Here is an 18,135-nt window from a genome sequence, read left to right as displayed (position 1 = left end):
GGAAATATGCAAAACCTTCAGGAAGATGTACCATTCGTGTGGGTATAAGTGGCCATACACAGCCCTTAGAATTCATCGTCTTACAAGAGTGTAGTCATGACGTCATTCTAGGATTGGACTTTTCGAAAGCTTCTCAGACAGTTTTAGATTGTGGTCCCTCGAAGATCATGCTAGACAAGAGGAGATACTGTGGACATGGAAGATGAAAATCCGAGTGTGTGGAGACTACGTGTGGTGGATAAATGATCATTCCTGCAGGCAGCGCTAGAAAGGTAGCTGTCACGTGTCATGCCATGCATCAATCCATGGATCTTGTAGTGGAATGTAAGAGAAGCATACCACTGAAAAATAACTTAGTCATTCCAATCCCTGTCGTCTCGTTTAAGAACGGATTCGGTGAATTGTGGACAGTTAACTATAGCCGAGAACCGCAGAGCCTTCCAAGACGCATGTGCGTAGCAAACGCTGAGCCGTTAATTAAAGAACAGCTGAGCGTCATGGAAACCTCCCATGCCGAGTCTGTGGACGAAATTAGCGCTACCACTACGAGACAAGATCTTTTAGCTCGACTATCACCAGATCTCACTAAAGAACAACAGAAGAAGCTACGTGCCATTCTTCAAGAGTTCTCTGAATGCTTCAATCCACAGGTGAAGAGCAAATTACACAAATCGACCGTGAAGCACCGGATTAGCACTGGAGACCATCAACCAATAAGCCAGAGAGCATACCTTTTGTCAGCAACGGAACGTCGAATAAATCGCGACGAGGTAGAGAAAATGATGAAGAATGACATCGATCAACCTTCGCAGAGCCCATGGTCGTCAACAGTGGTCCTCGTCAGGAAGAAGGATGGCAGATGGCGCTTTTGTGTTGATTACAAGAAGCTTAATAAGATAACTAAAGAGGACGTTTACCCTCTTCCACGAATTGACGATACACTAGATTGTCTGAAGGGGGCTAAATTTTTCTCAACCATGGACATGTACTCGAGATACTGGCAAATCGAAGTAAAAAATGGCTCTGAGCACTATGGGACTCAACTTCTGAGGTCATCAGTCCCCTAGAACTTAGAACTAGTTAAACCTAACTAACCTAAGGACATCACAAACATCCACGCCCGAGGCAGGATTCGAACCTGCGACCGTAGCGGTCCTGCGGTTCCAGACTGCAGCGCCTTTAACCGCACGGCCACTTCGGCCGGCAAATCGAAGTAGATGAGGCCGATCGTGAGAAAACTGCATTCATCACCCCTGAGGGCCTGTATGAGTTTAATGTAATGGCGTTTGGTTTGTGTAATGCACCAGCAACTTTTGAACGGATGATGGCTAATCTTCTATGTCACCTGAAGTGGACGATGTGTCTTTGTTATTTAGATGACATTATAGTGCTCTCAGAGACATTTGATGAACATATATTAAGACTGAGGGCCGTTCTTAAGTGTCTCCAACAAGGCGGACTAAAACTTAATCCAAGAAAGTGTCCCTTTGGAGCAAAAGAAATCAAAATACTTGGACACCTTGTGTCAAATGAAGATGTGCAGCCAGACCGAGAAAAGGTGAGATCTATAACGGAATTTCCTATTCCTAAAAGTATTAGAGATGTGAGAAGCTTCCTCGGATTATGTTCTTATTACCGTCGTTTTATCAAAGACTTTTGTATCAAATCCAGGCCACTCCAAGAGTTGCTAAAAGCTGATGCTAAATTTATCTGGGGTGGTGCTCAACAAGATTCTTCCGATGTGCTGCGAAAAACTCTGACGACTGACCCCGTTCTTGGTCTGTATCATGAGAGAGTACCTACAGAACTACACACAGATGCCAGTGGGTATGGGATCGGTGCTGTTCTGGTGCAAATTTTGGATGGAAAAGAGAACGTTATAGCCTATGCTTCTAGGACACTTACAAAAACCAAGAGAAACTACTCAACTACAGAAAGAGACTGTCTTGCAGTGATCTGGGCCATGTGCAGATTTCGACAGCATCTCTATGGAAGGCCATTCACAGTTGTTACAGACCATCATTTACTTTGTTGGCTGACAGGTCATATTTATCCACAGGACGACTCGCCAGGTGGGCACTACGCCTTCAAGAGTTTCACATTACCATTGTTATATCCTAGCCAGTAATGCCACCCGAGCCCGCTGCCATAAGGTTGGCAGCATCACAGTCCGGACGCCGTCCGCGTAAGCAGCGCCAGCGAGACAGCAAATCGCCGCAAGTCTGCGCGCGCCACCGCTGGCTTCTGGGTTCTTAAGCGCTGGAGTCGCGAGCGCTAGGACAGTTCTGTATTCGCCGCTCAGTTGTATACTCGCCACCGAATTGTGTACTTGCTAGTCAGGTGTGTGTTCATCGCAGCAGAGTTGTTGTTTGTCGTCAGCCGACGCTGACCTAGCCGCTCCGACTCGAACTAGGCAGATCTCTGTAGACACGGAGTTCACTACTGTGTTTCTGTATCTTCATTAATAAAGATAAGTACCTACTTTTATTTTATCAGAGTGTTTGGGTTTTCATCTTTCTGTTCACTGTTCCAGCGGACCGGTCGGCCCGCTATTAAAAGTGTGGCGGTGACTTCGTAAGCCGTTTCTACAGCGAATTGTTTGTCGCTACGAACGCCGCCACAAAACTGGCGACGAGGACTTCCGAACTCGTGTGCAGGGCTGGTTCTACTAATTATAGTGATAAAATTTTGGGGGCTGGTTTAATTTGTGTTCACTATGTCTGCCGAATTACAACAGTTGATCTTGTTACACAGTCAGCAAATACAAAGTCTGGTGGAAGCAATCGCCAAACAAGCGGCTAATCCTCCAACACAAAAGGAACAAGCACGGGCAGCACCACCTTTCCGTGCTTTTGATGCATCAAGAGAAGAATGACGAGAATATTTCGCGCAGTTGCAGGCGCACATGACAGTCTACAAAATCACAGGTACTGAGCGGCAGCTTTATTTAATTTCCACCGCAGGCGTGGAAATCTATCGACTACTTTGTAAGTTGTTCCCGGAATCCCAGCCAGAAGCTTTAGACTATGACGTTGTTGTTAACAAGCTTGCTGAGTATTTCGAGTCGCGAGTTCATGTGGCAGCAGCCAGATTCAAGTTCTTCAGATTAAAGAAACTGCCACATCAATCTAATAAACAGTGGTTAACAGATTTACGGGGCCTCACCCGTCAGTGCCGATTTAATTGTGTGTGTGGAGCTTCCTACAGTGATGTCATGCTACGAGACGCTATTACTCAAAACATTGCAGATTCTCGTATTCGTGCTGCTATCTTAAAGTTGCCTGACCCGTCATTAGAGACTGTGATGAACATCATTGAAGCCCAAGATAGTTTTGACTATGCTGAGTGTGAGTTAGATCAGCCATGTATTTCTCAAATTGCCTGTGCTAAGCAAGTTATGTCACGCCCGCGGCCCCATCGGCAGAGTCAGACTGTAAACACTAGCCGGCCGCGTCATGTTAAATACATTCGTCAGCCGCGTGTGCAAAATGATAGAGTTAAGTCTTGCCCTAAGTGTGTTCTTGCTCATCCTCGTGAACGTTGCCCGTTAAGAAACGCGGTTTGTCACTTTTGTCAAAGGAAAGGACACATCCAGACTGTTTGTTTGCGTAAACGCAAGAACAATTCTAGTGCTGCCCAGCCCATGGATATTCATGTTCTTCACAGCCAGCCCGCCCAGAAGGTCGCGTTTAAAGACTCTTCCACGGTTCGTGTGGGTAATAAACTTGTTCGCAATAAGCCACCCACCCAGCCCTCTGCTATGCGACCCAAGCGTAATTCAAACGCTGTGAAAAGTGATGTACAGACTGCAAGTGACGCGGGAGTTGTTGTTCCACCCGCCCAACCCACGAGTTGTCGTAAGCAGCGAACACGCGCTAAACGCGCTGATTTTGTGTCTTCCGCCTCCACTGCACCGATCCAGAGACAGTGTAATAAACTATTTGTGAAACTACGCATCCAGGATAAGACCTTCAATTTTCAATTAGACACTGGTGCGTCTGTAACTCTCATAAATAGTGCTACGTATGCGGCTATCGGCCGCCCTAAACTTTCAGCGGCAAAATATTCTTTGGCTACTTATAGTGGAGAACAAATTCCTGTGTTAGGTGTATGTAGCGTGCCAGCCACATTCCGTGGCAATACAAAAACAGTTTCATTCACAGTGCTCCGCGCTGCAGACAGTGTAAACATTTTCGGATTAGACTGTTTTGACTTGTTTGGCCTGTCTATCCAAGACAATGTGTTGCAAATTAATTCTGTTGTTGTTCCTCAAGACAGCATAACCGCTTTGTGTAAACAATACAGTGACATATTTAAAGATGAACTAGGTTGTGCTGCGAACTTTGCCGCTCACATTACGTTAAAAGATAATGCTCAGCCTCGATTTTTTTCGTGCTCGTCCAGTGCCTCACGCCCTCCGGGCACCTGTAGCAGATGAACTTCGTCGTTGGCAAAACAACGGTGTTATTCAACCAGTTTCAGCGAGCCAGTGGGCTTCTCCCTTAGTTATTATAAAGAAACCGTCTGGCAAGTTACGTTTGTGTGCTGATTTTAAGTCGACAGTTAATCCTCAGACTGTCATTGATTCTTTTCCTTTGCCTAGACCGGACGAGCTGATGGATAAGTTAGGGGAAGCTCGGTTCTTTTCCAAAATTGATCTCCGTGAAGCATATTTGCAATTGCCCCTCGACGAGCAATCACAACAGTATTTTGTCATAAACACGTCGTTGGGGTTGTTCCGTTTTCTGCGTTTGCCTTTTGGTTGTGCGTCAGCTCCAGCTGTTTTTCAGCGTTTTTTGTCACAACTTCTGGTTAATGTGCCATCGTGTTGCAACTATTTAGACGATATTGTTGTGTCCGGTCGGACGCCTGCTGAACATTTCCGTAATTTGGAGTGTTTGTTTAAAGTGTTGTCTCAGGCAGGCCTACGTTGCAACATCGATAACTGTTCATTTTTCCTTACGGAGATGGAGTATCTGGGACATGTTATTAATGCTCAAGGCATTCATCCTTCCCAGTCACATTTAGCAGCTATTCGTGATTTGCCCGCCCCTCGCAATCTGCATGACTTGCAAGCAGTTCTTGGCAAATTGACGTATTATATTAGGTTTATACCTAATGCATCACAGATTGCTGCACCGTTGCATCGTCATCGCCGTAAGAATGTTCCGTTTGGGTGGTCAGCTGATTGCCGATCAGCCTTTCAGCAGCTTAAAGAGGCTTTATTGAATAATCGTTGTCTGGTCCATTACGACCCTAACAAGCCTCTGGTGTTAGCTTGTGATGCCTCTTCTTTCGGCCTCGGTGCTGTGTTGTCTCACCGAGTCGGTAACACCGAACGTCCTATTGCGTTCGCATCTAAATTGCTAAACAAAGCTCAGTGTAATTATAGCCAATTGGACAAGGAAGCGTTGGCTATTGTGTTCGGTGTCACAAAATTCCATCACTACCTCTATGGTAGACCATTCTATTTAGTAACAGATCACAAGCCCCTGACGTCACTGTTTCATCCGTCTACACCAGTTCCTCAGCGGACAGCTCCGAGACTACAACGTTGGGCTCTTTTGTTATCACAATACCAGTATGAGATACTGTATCGCCCTACAGCTCAGCATGCAAACGCTGACGCGCTTTCTAGATTGCCGATTGCTGCGGATGATGTCTTCGATTCCTCTGAAGACTCTTGCCATCAGATTGACGCCGATGAGCATCAATCCCTCCGGGATTTTCCGATTGATTATCGTCAGGTGGCACGTGAGACAGCTACGGATCCTCATCTGAGTTTACTATTACGTTTTGTTCAACGTGGTTGGCCGTCCAAGGCAAAGGACATATCGGATCCTGTGGTTCGTCGCTATTATCCGCAACGTCATCTGTTGTCTGTTTCGCACGGAGTTTTGCTGTTACGCACCGAGAATGACCAGCTTCGTGTAGTGGTTCCCCAAGTGCTCCAATCCAAGGTCCTCGACTTGTTGCATCAAGGTCATTGGGGAGTGGTCCGCACCAAGCAGCTTGCCCGCCGTCATTGTACATGGATTGGCATTGATAAGCAGATTACGCAGATGTCTACAGATTGTTCGACGTGTGCCGAACACCAAGCTGCTCCGCCTCAACGCTACTTTGAGTGGGCACGCCCTGCCGGTCCCTGGCAGCGAGTACATATTGATTTCGCTGGTCCATATTGGCATTCTCGTTGGCTCATCGTGATAGATGCATTTAGTAATTTTCCGTTTGTTGTGCCCATGCAGTCTACAACGTCTGCACAAACTATACAGGCGTTGACTTCAATTTTTTGTATTGAGGGTCTTCCAGAAGTTTTAGTGTCTGACAATGGTCCACAATTTACCTCTGCTGAATTTGAAAGTTTTTGTTCTGCCAATGGCATTCGCCATGTTCTTACTCCGCCGTTCCACCCTCAATCGAATGGTGCAGCGGAACGTTTTGTACGCACATTCAAGGATCATATGAACCGCCTTCGTGCTACGCACTCTTGTCAGCAGGCCCTCATCACGTTCCTGTCGTCGTACCGGACCACGCCACGCGACGGCCCTTCGCCTGCGGAGCTTCTCCACGGCCGTCGTCATCGCACCCTACTACGGTTGTTGCACCCCCCGGATCGACCCGCCGCTTCTGAGCATCGCACGCGTTTTCAGCGCAACGACGCCGTTTTTTTCAGAGTTTATCACGGTCGCCGTCGTTGGGAACGTGGTACCGTGATAAGTGTCCAGGGTCGCGGTTTTTATACTGTTCAAGGTGCTACTGGGGTGCACAGGAGGCATCAGAACCAGTTGCGCCGCGCTGGCCGCCCGGATTCTGCCGCTCGTTCTTTGTCCACAGATTTGGTCCGCGGCGGGTTCCAGCCGCGCCTTTCGACTTCGCTGCCGCCCCCAGGGCAGCAGCAGCAGCCGTCGCCGCTACCACGCCGACAGCCCGTCCCGTTGATGCCTCCCGCGCAGCTTCATCCGGGAGCGCCCCAGGTGGTCGCTCCGGCGCCTGCGGTCTCTCTTCAGTCGTCCCCGCCTTCGGAGCTGATGGACGTCGACCCCTCAGCCGGGCCGCCTTCCCAAGCGGTGGCTGTGCAGCCTGTCCTGCAGCCGCTTTCCTTGGGCACCCCCAAGGAGTCTGACGCCGCAGCGCCTTGTCCGGCGCCCACTCAGCAGCCGTCGACGCAGCGTCAGGAGACGCTGCCTCTCTTCGTGGGTCCCGACGCCCCGTCGCGTCCAGTACCAGAAGCTGCGCCCGTGGTCACAGGCGTGCACCCTGACCTCGGTTTTCAGTCGGTGTTTCCCGAGGCCCCGCGCGGCCAATGTTGGGGTGCGGACCGGGGACTGCCACCGACAACAGTCTCCGCCCCGGTCTCTTCTGCTACGCCTGCGGCCAGACCCCTCCCCCGCCGTCGACGCTCGCCACGTCATTATTCAACGACGGTGCGGCGATTTGGGGGGGGGAGGAGTGTTATATCCTAGCCAGTAATGCCACCCGAGCCCGCTGCCATAAGGTTGGCAGCATCACAGTCCGGACGCCGTCCGCATAAGCAGCGCCAGCGAGACAGCAAATCGCCGCAAGTCTGCGCGCGCCACCGCTGGCTTCTGGGTTCTTAAGCGCTGGAGTCGCGAGCGCTAGGACAGTTCTGTATTCGCCGCTCAGTTGTATACTCGCCACCGAATTGTGTACTTGCTAGTCAGGTGTGTGTTCATCGCAGCAGAGTTGTTGTTTGTCGTCAGCCGACGCTGACCTAGCCGCTCCGACTCGAACTAGGCAGATCTCTGTAGACACGGAGTTCACTACTGTGTTTCTGTATCTTCATTAATAAAGATAAGTACCTACTTTTATTTTATCAGAGTGTTTGGGTTTTCATCTTTCTGTTCACTGTTCCAGCGGACCGGTCGGCCTGCTATTAAAAGTGTGGCGGTGACTTCGTAAGCCGTTTCTACAGCGAATTGTTTGTCGCTACGAACGCCGCCACAAAAACCATAGTGCACAAAACTGGAAGAAAACACCAAGATACTGACTGTCTGTCAAGAAACCCCGTGCAAGACCATCAAGACTTTGATGAAGATATTGACTGTCTCGTTGCACTCTAGGATCTCTCTGCTGAGCAGAAGAAGGACGCCAACATATTAATGGATTACTTTGCAAGAAAAATTTTGATCAGTTTGGAAAGAGGTGGCTACCAATGACTCCTAAACACATGCGCTTAGATGTTCTACAGAAATTCCATGACACACATGAGGCTGGACATTTAGGATTTATTAAGACATACGATAGAATCCGCAAGAGATTTATCTGGCCAGGTTTATTTAGGAGTGCCCGACATTATGTGTCGCACTGCGGAGAGTTCCAGAGGAGAAAGACAGTGCCTCAGAAACCACCTGGCTGACTCATACGAATTCCACCAGCTGAAACGCCTTTCCAGCTTGTTGAGATTGACCTCCTCGGACGATGTCTAGCGTCTGCTACTGCCAATAGATGGATTATTGTTTGCACTGATTATCTGATACGCTATGCCATTACAAAAGCCGTGAAAACAACCGAAGCATCCGAGGTAGCCAAATTCCTCGTGGAAGACATTGTAGTAAAACACGGTGCCCCAAGGTCGCTAATTACGGATCGAGGGGAAGTTTTTCAATCGAATCTTGTGACAGAGATAAACCTACGGTGCAACATTACTCATCACATGACGACTGCCTACCGTCCGCAAACTAACGGGCTTACTGAACGCCTTAATAAGACCTTGGCCGAAATGCTATCAATGATAGTCAATGTTGAGCAGAGCAACTGGGATGAAGTGCTACCTCTCGTGACGTTTGCCTACAACACCGCCAAACAAGTCACCACAGGATTTACGCCTTTTTTCCTGGCGTGAGGCGACTACGACGATGGACACTGTGTTTCCGTTACATCCTGATGACGTGGACGACGACTACATCGGCCAGGTGTTAACCAGAGCTGAGGAAGCTCGGCAGTTAGCTCGACTCCGCACGCTGCAGGCTCAAGAAAACAATCGCGGAAGGTATGTGACGAGCCACTGCTCTGTTGTCTACCAGCCTGGTGACCTCGTCTGGATCTTCACTCCTGTTCGGAAGGTTGGTCTCTCTGAGAAGCTCCTCAGGTGCTACTTTGGACCTTATAAGGTTGTAAGACAGTTGTCTGAGGATACGTATGAAGCTGAAGATTTCGACCTCGACACAAGACGACGAAAAATCACAGATACGGTCCACGCCCTTCGAATGAAGCCCTACAAGGATCCTGCCACCCAGGGTAAATGCGAAGCTCCAGCGATAGGCAACAAACGGAAAGGTGACGAAGAGCGTAGCGGCAAAAGAAGTTATAAGAATATCACCGGCAGGGCGAGCATCAGTCATCGGGAGTCTGAGTATGGAGGACCGATGACTCGTTCCCGGACTAGGACGACGTAACACCGAGACGCTGTTCTCTTAAGGAGGGAGCATCGTCGGAGAAGAAGCTGAGTAGTAGCGTGGCGTAGTGGTTATGATACTAAACTGCTGCATGGAAGGTCGTGAATTCAAAACTCACCTGGACTGTAGAATTTTAATTTCGGTTTGAGTACATTCTAGAAGTATCCACAGATGTCAAGAATCACTGTACTGAAATGTTCTGTAGCTGTATGTATACCGTACGTTTTCTGGCCGGAGGCAGTTCGCTCCGCGCTCTTGTATGAGCAAGTGCTGAATAAACCTTCGTTAAGTGAAGTTAGTGTTCGTCTTTCATCTAATTACACCTTCTTCACGCGACAATATACATAAATACTCTGCCATTAATAACACGTAGAAAGTTATTAATTGCTGACGTAATTTACACAGTACAAACAATGCCAGCATTGATTTGAAACAAACAAATTGTCAAGGAAACATGAAACAGTTTCTAACGCTATGTAGATAACCGGTATGTTATATGTTGAAAGCACATACCAGTAGACGGTAAAAAATTTATAAAAAGTCATTTACCTAAATGCAATGACCAGTTTTTGTCCCATGCTTATCGGCTTTGTGAATTACAATAACAACACTCAACACTCAAAAACCATTCAAATTATCATAAAAATTATAATATGAAACTTCCTGGCAGATTAAAACTGTGTGCCCGACCGAGACTCGAACTCGGGACCATTGCCTTTCGCGGGCAAGTGTTCTACCATCTCAGCTACCGGAGCACGACTCACGCCCGGTCCTCACAGCTTTACTTCTGCCAGTATCTGGCAGAAGTAAAGCTGTGAGTACCGGGCGTGAGTAGTGCTTCGGTAGCTCAGTTGGTAGAGCACTTGCCCGCGAAAGGCAAAGGTCCCGAGTTCGAGTCTCGGTCGGGCACACAGTTTTAATCTGCCAGGAAGTTTCATATCAGTGCACACTCCGCTGCAGAGTGAAAATCTCATTCTGGAAACATCCCCCAGGCTGTGGCTAAGCCATGTCTCCGCAATATCCTTTCTTTCAGGAGTGCTAGTTCTGCAAGGATCGCAGGAGAGCTTCTGTAAAGTTTGGAAGGTAGGAGACGAGGTACTGGCAGAAGTAAAGCTGTGAGTACCGGGCGTTGAGTCATGCTTCGGTAGCCCAGTCAGCCTTCGGCGGCGCAGCGGTTCGGACGGTGTTTACGTCCCTGCCGCACGTCTGCGCGAAAGGTGTTTACGTTAAGTGTGTAGCGGTGTGTCGCGGTATACATAGAACGAATCATGGCCTTGTCGTTTTGCTAATCGACACTGAAATTTAGTTTTGTTAACGAATATGCTCGACCGAAGGCTTACGAGATCGAACGTTATTTACGGGACGAGGTGAAAATCGAACCTGACGTTCTAGTTGGAATACACTTATCTATAGTCAGCAGCGTGGTCTATGTCAAGCTCATCAATGAAGCGGCATGTGACGAACTACTACTTCGACACCGACAAGGACTTCGTTTCTGTCATTCGGACGGGAATGTTGGAGCGGTAACAGTTGAACACGCCGGCATGGGCCTCCGAACGATCCGCGTCTTTGAGCTTCCATTCGAAGTGCCAGAAGAATTGGTGACAGACGCCCTGCGTCCTTACGGAACGGTCCTATCCCACGTAGCTGAAAAATGGGCGAGTTTCAAGACGTATCCTGTCCTCAATGGTGTCAGACAAATACGGATCGAACTCCGAAAACACGTCCCGTCATACTTGTACATCGCCGGTTGTAGAGCGATTGTCATTTACGACGGACAACCAAGGACGTGCTCTGGATGTGGGAAGGAGGGACACATACGTCCTGAGTGTGCTCAACGCAGGTTATTACAGCTGCCACGGGATGATCCACCCCTCACGCCGCATCCGACTGTGCTCCCCATGACTTACGTCGCCGCATTACGCGATGACGTGGGCCGCGAGACAGACGCGTACCAGAACACACAGACAGCGGCGGATCGTGGCGAGCCACAGAAAGACGACGTTGCGCTGGACCGCCTGCAGCAGTCACAGGACGCCCTCTCTTCGGTTCCGCTTGCGGCCCCTTCAGATAAAGCACTTGGAGACGTCGATAATACGACGGCGCACGATTCCGACGCCCCCCACGAACAACCGGAGACCATGCTGACCTCTGATTCCGAGGCCCGGCAACGTAAACAGCCATCACCAAAACGCCGAAAGAAGCGCCGCCTCAAGGTGGAGAACGACCACTCTGATCTAGCAGACAATTCTGAGAAGTTTACGGGTACAGAACAGACGACCATGGATACAGAAGAACTGCCTAGCGTGGATGCAACGGTGCCCAGCGGGACGGCGGTACGACCTACCGCTGACGATGCTCCAGACACAGCGACGGAGCTCGATAGACGGCAACAGGCTACTGAGGAGGCTACGGCGCCTGCACCGCACGACAACGATGGGACACTAGGGGACTGGTCAGAAGACCCACCCCCATGGGGAACAGATGATGCCGGAGGAACTGCTCCCACGCACTCTCCCGGTGTAAGACCGGCAGAGTGCACGGAATAATGACAGACCATATGAGGGGACGGCGGGGGACGTTAGTCCGACAGCAGCCTATGTACGGCAAAATTAGCGACCGTACGGTACCCTATCTACGTTGACCGCCATGCAACAAGCTTATCGGATAGGGTCTGTTAACATCAATAGCATTGGGACGCCGGTAAAAATCAAGATGCTCAGTGACATGATAAAGGCTGCGGATTTAGACATAGCACTATTACAAGAAGTTCGGGTACTTCCCCCCTCGGACTTTTACTGTTACGACATTTTCTGTTCCCCGTGTGACGAGAGAGGCGTTGGCACAGCTATATTATTAAAGGAAGGGATACGTGCAGACGAAGTAGAGTATTTGCCTTCTGCCCGTGGTACGGCCGTGACCATAGGTGGAATACGTTTGATCAACATATACGCACCGTCAGGCTCGGATAAGAGAAGGGACAGAGCAGATTTTTACGCCAATGAGGTTACACCATTGTTCCAGGGACGATGCGATGGTTGCATACTCGGCGGAGATTTTAATTGTGTGCTCGACAGAAAGGACCAACGACCTAACTATACTACTAGCCAAGAACTTAGGGAGCTGATCAACGGGATGGAATTAGTCGATACATGGGACCTGAAGTATCGCAACCAACCAGGATATACATTTTTTACTAGCCACTCCGTGGGCCGTTTGGACCGGATCTACGTTTCAAGGGCGTTAGCAATTTCGACGGTGGACGCAGAAATATGGCCGACAGCGTTTACAGACCACGAGGCATATATTTGTACCGTTAACCTTGATAGACAGCAGGTGTGGAGACGGAGGGGTAATTGGAAGATGAGCGTCTCCCACCTGCGAGATGCAGAATGCCGACGCATGGTGGAGGACGCGTGGCATGGCTGCCTCCGTCGACGAAATTCTTTCGGTTCTGTCCTGCAGTGGTGGATCGAGTGCGCGAAGCCAGCTTTACGGAGGACGTTAATAGGTTACGGGAAGGAGGTTTCTCAATGGCAGCGCACGACCACTGAGTTTTACTTTACGGCTCTCCGGGAACTGTTAGCTCAACCACCTACACCAGAACGCCAGACGGCCGTCCACCCAGTTAAGGCGAAACTGGTACAACTTGCGACGCAGAGGATGGCAGGTACGATGATACGCGCGAGGTCGCAGGATTTCCTGCCCAACGAGGTTCCCTCGATGCATTATGTGATAAATGAAAGACGAAGAAGACGCAGGAATTTAATACATGAGATCGATCTCGGCAATGGCCGTCGTTTTACAACACAAAGGGGCATAGCACAGGCGTTCACGGATCATTTTAGCAGATTCTATGCGAGCAACGGGGAGAGTCAGAGGGAGCTGGGGAACGTCCTGGAAGAGATCCCAGACGCGACGAGTGTGAACGAGGAAGCGGACGGGTTATCTGAAATTACGTGTGAAGAGCTGGAGGAAGCGATTACACGAGGTGCTTGCAACAAGTCCCCAGGTCCAGACGGATTCCCGTTGGAATTTTACCGTGCCTTTGTGACCATTATGACACCGATGTGGCTATGTATGTTTAATGAGCTTCTGCGGCAAGAAGTAACGGTTCACATTCAATTCACGGAAGGGCTCATGATACCGATACCGAAGCCCCGTGGTGGCAAACGGCCTTGTGATTATCGCCCCTTGACCCTCCTTAATAGTGACTACAAGATCTTCATGCGCATCCTGGGAAGTCGTATCAAAAAGTCGCTGGCGGCATCAGTAATATCCACACAGCCTTGGGAGACTATCGTGACGTCGTCGCCCTCGCGGCTGCATGCCGCCTCCGGGGGGCGATGGTTGCAGTAGATTTCGATCATGCTTTTGATCACGTGGATCATGTGTACCTCGCGGCGGTGATGAACAGGAGGGGTGTCTCGCCATTATTGACGAATGCTGTGATGCGGCTATTGCACGGCACCAGATCAGCGATGGTGGTCAACGGAGGGAGAACTGAGTATTTTAAGATCTTAAGATCAGTGAGACAGGGTTGCCCCTCGTCGATCCTCCTTTATGCGATCGCCTTAGAACCGTGCCTCGCAGGCCTTCGCCGCCGTCTTACCGGGATCTCCCTACGGCATTTGTCATTCAAATGCAGAGCATACGCGGATGATATTGTGTTCCTCGTACGGAATGAGAGGGAGACTCAAACAGCACTGGATTGGCTACAGACGTATGGGATGGCAGCTGGAAGTGTGGTCAACTACCGAAAATCACAATTCATGCATGTGGGGCGTGGACTAGAACCACGAACGGAAGGACCCTAACCTGCGGTGGAAACCCTCCGCTGTTTGGGTATCACCTTTCATAAGGAGACAGCGAGAACGGCTGCGGACAACTACCGAAGACTGTTACTCAGAGTCCGCACGGCAGTACGACTAAACACCCTACGGTCGATGGATATGCTGCAGCGAGTGTTACTCGTCAACATTTATCTCGCGCCCATGATGTGCCACCTGACACACCTTCTCCCCTTGACGCGCACGATGGCTATGAGGCTTCAAGTGGCTTTTGGGTACTATGTGCGCCTGGGACAACTCTTTAAGGTACAGTACAACACGCTTACCCCCCCAGCGCGAGAGGGGGGCGTTGGTTTAGTGAACGTGCATGAGAAGGCGCGTGCCATGTATATTAATACTATGCTCAAACGGTGGCGCAACAGGAATCACTCGCTTACGGGGACGATTATCGAAGAACTCGTACCAACATCGCATCTTCCTCCAGTCAGTGTCGGCCATATATCGCCCCCGTTAACGTATGTGCGCACGTTCATCGTGGAACACAGTTACGTTCGAGAGCGTTTACCGACGACCCGACAGTCGACACCGAGAGACGTGTACCATCTGCTTCTTCGACAGATCGCCCGGAATAGGGTGGAACACAAACATTCAGCTGTTAATTGGCACGTGGTGTGGCGCACGGTCCACCACCCCCACCTACCTACATCAGTCAGATCAACATGGTACATTGTCGTGAACCGAAAATACCCTACAAATGATAAAAAGTACGCAATACATTTGGCAGATTCGCCCTTGTGTCAGCAATGCGGCGTGTTGGATACGGACGACCATCGGCTGGTCTGCGGCGAGGCATTGGCTGTCTGGACTCTCGCAAGAAAGATAATAGCGTTCATGCGGCGCACTATCTATACAGCAGTCTGTTCTGACATAGTATTTTTTCCAGAGGAAACGTATTTTCCGCGTCATAAGACGAACGCAGTGGCGTGGATCACAGGTATGACGGTCCATTACATCTATAGGACACACGTACGAACTTACTGAACGTCCTGGATTACTGGCAATACTTGCAAGATGGACACACAAAACTATTACGGCTACACAAGTACAAGGATTGGTATGCCAATTTCCTAGTAACGGTTTTTGCGGACCCGCCATATACTTGGGGTGTGCCGGGTGCGCAAAGATGAGCGGCGGTGCTTTCGTTGTGAAACCGACCAAGTAATGTGATCGACTAAGAGCACTATGCGAGTATGCGACCTACGAAAAACACAGGCTTGAACAATTAGCAGATGGATGTACTTCAAATTTTGTTTTCATATCCATAAATACTTTTCTTCAGGGTGCCGGAGGTGGCCCCACTTTGATTTTGTTGTTATTTCATGCTGCATGGTAGGACGGCAGCGAGGTTCCTTCCAGGACAGTTATCATGTGTCAGGACGTAATATGTTTATTTTGTGAATAATAAAGGTTTCCGTTTCTCCTACCTTCCTTCGTATAAAATACATAAAAATCCCTCACTCCCAAAAAAAAAGATGGTAGAACACTTGCCCGCGAAAGGCAAAAAAAAAAGACAGTTAACGCAACCGCTATAGGGAAGAGGTGCATCCGGGTTTGAGTCCTGGCGCCACAAATTTTCAACTTTCACCATTGATTTATTTCAGTGCCTCTATGCGGCTGAAGTCCTGATTTATCTTTTATCGAATGCTGCACTACAAAACAAAAAAAGAATTAAAAAAAAAGTTTGTAGAGCACTTGCCCGCGAAAGGCGAAGGTCCCGAGTTCGAGTCTCGGTCGGGCACACAGTTTTAATCTGCCAGGAAGTTTCATATCAGCGCACACTCCGCTGCAGAGTGAAAATCTCATTCTGAAAATTATAATAGTTAAAATGTCGAGAATGATGAGGTGTTTCCAGAAGCCGAACAGCTGTAGCTGTAGGTGGAAACACCTCACGTTCTTGACCTTTTAAGTGTCATAATTTTTATGATAATTTGAATGGTTATTGACTTTTGAGTGTTTTTACTGTTATTCATAACGTCTCTGAGCAGTGGTTGCCCTCCCCAGAAAGTTGTTTTTTATCGACTTTACTCCATCGACGAGACAATCGAGTGTTTCTTAGTAATCTTCATGTATTTGAAGAATTTGGCTGTCGATCTTCGTAGTTGATGAGATAAATGATAAAATTCTTCACAAAGATTCCTCCCTTTTGTAAATTCCATGTGCAATTTCATGTACAATTTCATCAATAGATCTGTCTCCAAACGATCACATATGGTACGTCATCGGACGACAACCCTAGCGTCATCCAAAACCAGCTTTAACTGTCCCTGTATTGATCGACCAAGTGCAACAGTCATGGAACTCCATCCCAGAAACTGACATCCAGCACCTGCACAAGACAAGCATGCACGTTTGCGTGCTTGTATTCAACATTATGCCGATTATACCGGTTATTATTGTATCTATTTCACATTTTCAATGGCTTATCTCGCGCCTGCATTAGTCTGTGATCTTGCAGTATTAATCACTTACATACCTTACCTAGATAAATGTATTCCCGAAATTTAATTTCTCTGCATTAATTATTTTTTGGTGTTGCGATTTTTTCGCCCATCAGTGTATGTTGTTTCTCGATAGTACGGCATCAAAGTTATCTTTACCTAGAAAAACAAGGCAACGAAGTACATGTCCGAAAGAACAGACACCATATCCATATAAGTATATAGTTCTGGCAATACCGGCCATGACCTTCTTCTTCTGTGCGGATGCACACACATTTCCCGAACTCTTACGGGACTTGGTAAGAATGTCTTCCACGAGTAATGAGTGTGTTGGGGTGGGACACTACGTATGTAGTGTGTGGACATACAAGGTGAGAATGTGGGTCTCGCGGGAGGCGTGCGCGAGATAGTCCCTGCAGTTGCACTATCCCTTGTGCTCTCGGTGGCTGAGATGGATAGAGCGTCTGCCATGTAAGCAGGAGACCCCAGGTTCGAGTCGCGGCCGGGGCACACATTTTCACCTGTCCTCGTTGATATATATCAACTCCCGTCAGCAGCTGAAGGTATTAACTTAATTCTAATTTCATTCTAGACGACTGCATGTCATCAATGGTGCCTGTTCTTCCGGACACGTCCGAAAGAACAGACACTATATCCATATAAGTATATGTCAGGTATTGGCGCACGATGGGCATCTACAGAGAATTTAGTTAAATGACATAATTTTCTGCTGTTGCATGTTTGCAGTGAAAATACTGGTGGCTACAGCTTAGTACTTGCAATATAATGAGAGGGAAGAAATAAAAACACAACCATTGTTATATACATTTTTATTCAGTAATCATATACAGGATGCACTATATCAACAGGTTCTTTCTTTATCTTAACACCAGTACAGAAAACGGAAAATAAAACCTTCTTGTAAGCATAGAATTCAACATGTATTTCTCTCAAACGTATTGGCAGTACATTAGTTTTCGTTGGCAAAATATTGACCCACTCTTCAAAGTCGTCTACATGCATACTGTTCGTACTTAGATGCTCTGCAATGTCCCTATACACAGCTTTTACACAAGGCAGCCATCTGTTCAGTCTTTACAACACAATGGATAACACCATCTGTAGATCTAACAAGCTTTTAACGATGGAATGCTGTAGATAGATGGATGTGTCATCCAATTCCACACGGAGCGCTGAGTTATTGTACAGCGTTGTAATGGATAGAGTTAGAGCAGCACAGTGAACGTCTGGAGAAGGACAGCTCGGATGATACTCGGCGGTCAACTGCTGCTTGATGTAGGTTTTGGACGACACAGTTCCATTTCACCTCCGTAAACTTCACTTTAACACTATTAGCTGCATTCTCGATCTCTGTCACAACATCCCAGTCTCTGTTTGTTGTTCCTTCTATACCAATATGTAAACACT

The sequence above is a fragment of the Schistocerca piceifrons genome, chromosome X (genome assembly GCF_021461385.2).
Source record: "Schistocerca piceifrons isolate TAMUIC-IGC-003096 chromosome X, iqSchPice1.1, whole genome shotgun sequence".
In the NCBI taxonomy this organism is placed as follows: Eukaryota; Metazoa; Arthropoda; class Insecta; order Orthoptera; family Acrididae; genus Schistocerca; species Schistocerca piceifrons.
Note: the sequence above shows the minus strand (reverse complement) of the source record.